Below are 6,204 nucleotides of genomic sequence, written 5' to 3' on the forward strand. Positions count from 1 at the left end.
TTAGAACTTTGCTAATGATGAAAAGTCTCATTTGCTGATAGCTGCACTTGAATAACATTAAAAGTTTTATAAAAATCAGTAAACCGTTTTCAACGAAGCATACAAGCTAATCGTCATCACCTGTTTCATCTTCATTGTTGACTCGTTTGCCAGTTTTAAAAAATAAAGTATAGAAATTGAAGGCTGTTAACGAGGGGAAAAGTTTTATGGAGTAAAAAAAATAATTTATCATGTATGAATTGGTTTATTGAAGAAAAAAGTAAGCTTATTTGCATTTGTTTTTATTTTGTTTAAGGAGATTAATATTGAAACGGTACAAAAAGAACATCTCGAGTTCGATGTTTCTTATCAGTTGTTCTCCCAACGTGATGATTACATCCAGGCTCTTATTTCGTATTTTACCATATAGTTTACACACTGTCATAAAAGAACAGGGTTTTCAACAGGCACTTATCCTCATTTTTGACATGCGAAAATTACAAAGTTGGCAGAAACTGAGGTTTGATTATTTCGATAATGTTACGAACGTCCCGACTAATAATAAAATGGCCGCTTTTGGTTCAATTGCTCGTAACAAAAGGAGTAAAACCTTGTTGAGAAGTTGTTGTCAATTCTTAAGATATTTATTTAATATACTAATATTTTGATATAAACGTTATACTATAAATGTGTAAATGTTCAATCTTATCTAAGACAACTGCTTTCAGACTTTCAGTGACTCTTTCGTTAATGGATTGGATATATATCTGGACTATCTGGTTCTTTTCGTAAATAGTTCATCTTCTTTTCCATGAGCTGTCTTCTGATGTGGACTTCTACTAAGCACCAACATAACTACAGCTTTCGATTCTCGGCTTATATGTGATTGCACAATGACGTACGAGTAACCGCTTGTGCGTAAATTGTGGTCAGTTGATTACCCATGTCCTGTACGTTGTCTGTGGTCAAAAGGGTGACCACGACCTATACGTAAGCTTATCCTGTTATTGTGGTTAACATACACATGCATGTATGAGTAAGGCATTTTACAAAGAGCACTAACTAGTTAACTAATAATATATTTATGTATATAACAATAATAAGTATAATTTACATGATTATGGATTATCATGTAGCAATAACTATGCTACAAGAAACTGAAGTTTTACAAACTTTGATATAACGAGGAGTTTGATTTGCAGCTGGTACTAAATGCTGTAGTTTTTTTTTAATAGAATTTGAAATTTAGACAACTTCTCGTGAAAAAATCTTGCTTATGTTGACTTTCGTACCATGTTAGAGAATTTCATTTCTCAATACGTACGTATTTGTCTCATGACACATATGATTTTCATTTTCCATTTCCCAGGTCCTGAAGCAAGATATACCCATTGGAAACAGACGGTGTTTTACCTCAATGATTATTTAACCGTTAAACATGGTGAAAAAATGGTAGGAACTTTTCCATTGAAACAAAACTCTAGAAATAATGTAAATTACTTTATTTTGTTGTCACCAAACTTATGTACCTGTACAATACTTAATCATCTCGTTTTATTTCGTATACTATAAGCAAGACAAAAACTTTTGTTTTTTTCATTTTGTTTAGGGAGATCTTGACTTCAAAATTTCAATTGCGTTTGATGGCGAGTTGAGCTCAGTGAAAGAAGAAACGCAATACAAAATGAGATAATGACATAAGACTTGACGTCAGCCAATGAAGCAAAAGATCTTTTTGAAGAAAGAACGGCTCATCTGTTCAGTCCTTGCCATCTTTATAAACTTGCAACTTTTATGTTATATAAAGCTGGTATAACCAAAATTTATGTTACATATTAATGGAATAACCGTTTTCTTTACGTTTCTTACGACCATTTTCCACCATGGATGACAAAGACTCCTGTAGAGAATGGGCTAGTGACCAGTTTGGTGTGGTAATTTGACCCATTAATCATTTGAATTTTTGCGTTATTAATGCTTTAATCTTTCCGCATAAATATATAGTGCAAAAAACATGTAATTTTAAGAGGCGTTTCACAAGGAAATCCATATTCATTTGTTGGAAATTTTGGCCATAAACTTTCATAGCGTAATGTCGTTTTATTTCTTTACTTAATGTAAATATTTATATTAGACAAACGTTGTGCGAGATTCTTAAAAGCGGCTTAACTATTTTCGCTTTTATTTCATTGAAACACGATAGAACGCAGTTGTGTAACCTGGATTATAGTTTCGTATGTAGGTATTTTCGTGTTCACTCTTCCAAAGCAATAAAAGAAAATAGTTGTATTGATTTGTAGTATACATAGCACAACTCCATATTGGTTTTTCTTCACTTGATGAATAAAAATACATGGCTAAAAATGGACGTACAATAACCAAAGGCCAAGTAAAAAAATAAAAAGAGAGAATTGAAACCGAAATAATTGCTATCATGTAAGATGTGACTCGCCGACAAAAGTATAATGACAAAGCAGCACTTCATTGTTATAAGACAGCAGTCACAGTCAAAAAGCAGCTTTACATCAATATAATAAATTAAAACCGTGACCGGACAAAACACCCACCGCATAACGACATTTGTGGACTTCGAATACACTAGCAAAATTTTAGTTTTCTTATATTATAAGGAGAAACAAAACGAGATTTGGAAAATAAAAATTCTTCAACAAAAATTTTTGAAAGCTAATAATGAAAATCTTTTGGCGATAAGTTTAGGTATGCAATAAAAAATTTTGTACTGACAAAATAGTTTAAGACTAGTTTTCTAAACAACATTGAACTGTCAACATGTAGTAATAAATTGTTAACACTATATTAAATCAAGAAAATTAGAACAGAAACATGAAACGATCCCATCCTCCAACACTAATTTCTTTTGAGTCAACAAACCAATTATTCGATGCGTGTGTTGGAGAAGGGGCTTGTCGTAAGGAGCCATTACTTTATAACATATACATATCAACCCCAGGACCAAAAAATGAGAACTTGAAATCATGCAAATCTTCTTCGCCAATCTTTGTTGCCTGATCTACCAAAATTTATATTAATACTTTAATTTTATAAATGTATACTAACATTTTAAGACCTGTTTCATACGCTGCATTTTACACGCACCAAATACATTAAAGACAAAAGAAAGTGATATAAAACTCTTCATTGTGTTTTGTTTTAAATTTATTTGGCTCATGTAAAATGCTACGTTTAAAAAGAGGATTTCTTTCGTTGCATAAATGCAATTACCAAAATAGCATACGCACATTGAAAAAGAATAAATATGATATATTCTAATAAACACTTGAGAAAAACGACGATTTTTTTGAAAGCAAACATGTTTTGACATTATCAGAATGCCATCTTCAGTGCAGAATGGTTAGTGTTAAGTAATATGATACGTAATATGATATGAATAAATTAATTACGATGAATAGGATTATGATTTAGTTACAAAATTATAAAATATTTACAAAAAGGAAGAAAAATAGTATTAAGAACTTATAACAAAAATATTATTATAAAGTAAACACTATAGTGTTGTAGTGGTGAACTTGGATATTTAAATCGGGATTAGTTTTATTAATGTGTAGAGCTTCCTTGATTTTGAGTGAGAAAGTGGATTGATCAGTGTCGATGATTTTAAAACAGGAAGGTGAAAATTTGTTTTACAAGAAAAGAGGCTTGAAGATGTTTGTAGATAGTGGAGTTTTGTCTGTGAGTATGTTCCTTTATCCTGGTAGATAATTGTGAGAAGTTTCACCAATAGCGGGAATTACATCCCTGCACATGAAAATTGATAAACTACCATAGATTTGGAAAGTTAAGTTCAAGTCTTTAAGAAAATAAAGATTTTATTTTAAAAGGTGTGAAAATAAGTTTAAAGTCAATGTCAGTGCAGTAGCGTTTAATGATTTGTGTGAGTTTGCGTTGTTTGTGTCGTGAGTAATCACCTATGTAAGGTAGTTTGAAATAACGTTTATTGTCAGGTTGTTGTATATCGTTAGTGTTAGTTGTGGAGTTAGATGAGTCAGTGCTTTCCTTGTTGTCTAAATAGTGTTGTATAGTGTTGTTGATGAAATGAAAAGGAAAAGAATTACGTTGGAGAGTGAATATTAGTTTCTTTAAATCGCGTTGAAAACCGATGTTTGTGTTGTTGAGTTTCCGTGCTCTGTCGGTCAGTGTTCGTATCAGTCCAATTTTGTAATTTAATGGTGTGAAACTAAGAAAGTTAGTCAGTAGTCCTGTATATGTTGGTTTGTGGTACGTAGAGGTCATACAGTTTTCATGTGATTTAGTTAGTAAGATGTCAAGAAAGGGTAACTGATTGTCTTGTTCGGTTTGTACATGTAATTTATGCTTTGATGTTGTTTGTTGATGTATTCGTAAAAGAGTAATGCTTCGTCTTTGTTATAAAATACAAAAATTTCGTCAACGTATCTGCGGTAAAATAAAGGTTTGTTGTTGCTGTAGTTATTTAACCAGTTCGTTCGTGAAAACCCGAAAATGTTGGCTAGGTGGGTTTTAAGAGTAATTATACCCCTTGTAATTTGGTCAGTAGTACTTACCGTTAAATAAAAATGAGTCTCGGCCGTAGTGATGTTAAACAATAGTTTTAGTTCCGTTCTGCTCATTTTGAATGTAGGGTTGTTGGTAAAAATTAAATCAATAGCAATGTCTACGGTTTCGGTCAGTGGTATGTTGGTAAAAAGGCTTATCCACTATAAAGAAACTAGATAACCTTCTGGCCCTACCTAGTGCCGTGTATATGTTCCTCAATTAAAATTCCCTGGAGGTGGAACTAAAACTATCACTGAGAGTTTATTTTTGCCTTCAGTTTTTTCTTTACATTTAAAAAAAATTATTTTATCACCCATCTGCAAAAAATCTCAGCCTGCACAAATATTAAGCAATTTCATAGGAGTTCAAATGTGAGTGTGATGCACGCTATGTAAGATAATAATGAAGCAACATTTACCAACTTCTATCAAAAATAACGCATTTTTTACAAAAAAAAACCGAAACGTGATTTTAGGAGTGGAAACTTGATTTTATGTGGCTCAGAGATTTGGAAACATCTTTATAGTAAAGCTCACTGTTCAAATTCCTATTTCGAGCATAATTTCAAAGTTATTACAAAATGTCGCTCATTATTTCAGTTACGCTTATGGGAGTTGGTATTTAATAAGTTGACTAAACCTGTTTTTGTATGAATGTACTTGAGAATAGTTCGTTTAGTAGCAATAGAACTATGATGTAAGAATGGTGCTTCGTATTCGTTTACGTTAAACATATGACTCCAAAATGCATATATAACTAAATTTTCAAAACATAACTTTTTTCTATAAGCAAAATGTTTTGTAACATGTGCATGCAGTTCCCGAGTATTTCATCATCCATTCTTAATAATGCTTATTAATTCTCAGCTAATACAAAAAAACTCTGAAATAGTGGGAGAACTTCACTTTATTTGTCCGTGTGCAAAGTTTGCAAAACCCTTTATTGGTTGATTAGAAAAGTATAGATTGAATGAATCTTCGGACAATAAAAATGTTTCAAATAATAAATATTTTCATAGTGACAATTGTATAATTCCAACACTTTTGAAGTATATTTGCACGAAAAGGACAAAGCTAAAAAGCAAGTGGAACAGTTAGGGTTAAAACACGGTCGATGTTGTTCAACTAAACAAAATTACAAGAAAGTCGGTTTTTAGACTCAATACATGTACACAAACCCTGGAATTAAAAATAAGAGCTTTTTGTGTTTGCACATAGTACCATTTTCAAAAACCTTAAAATTATTTCTTGGTTTAGCTCAAAATTTTAGATAGTAGTTAACATTTACTTCATACCTTTACAAAATGGAATTTCCTGTGATTTGTGAATAAATAATTATTGTAATGTTGATTTCAAGGAACAATAATATATGAAAATAAGATTTGAAGTAACAAAATCTACAAGGCGCGTATTTAACTACTAAAATAATACCAAACCATTTGCTCTGTTTTTCCACAAACTGTCCTTGTACTCCTGGTCATGTGACCTGTACTTATAGCCCTGTCTGAACGGAGAAAAGTAAAGCAAATAGAGTGTTGTGTACAAAGATTATATCATCGATTAAATTCAATGACAGGATTCGATATTTGGTACTTCATCTTCCATTGTAAATCCATTCATCAGTAAGCGCAATATTGCGCCAATTTTGACTGACTATATCAAAGTACGTAAA

This window comes from Xenia sp. Carnegie-2017, unplaced genomic scaffold (genome assembly GCF_021976095.1).
Source record: "Xenia sp. Carnegie-2017 unplaced genomic scaffold, XeniaSp_v1 HiC_scaffold_6, whole genome shotgun sequence".
Taxonomy (NCBI): Eukaryota; Metazoa; Cnidaria; class Anthozoa; order Malacalcyonacea; family Xeniidae; genus Xenia; species Xenia sp. Carnegie-2017.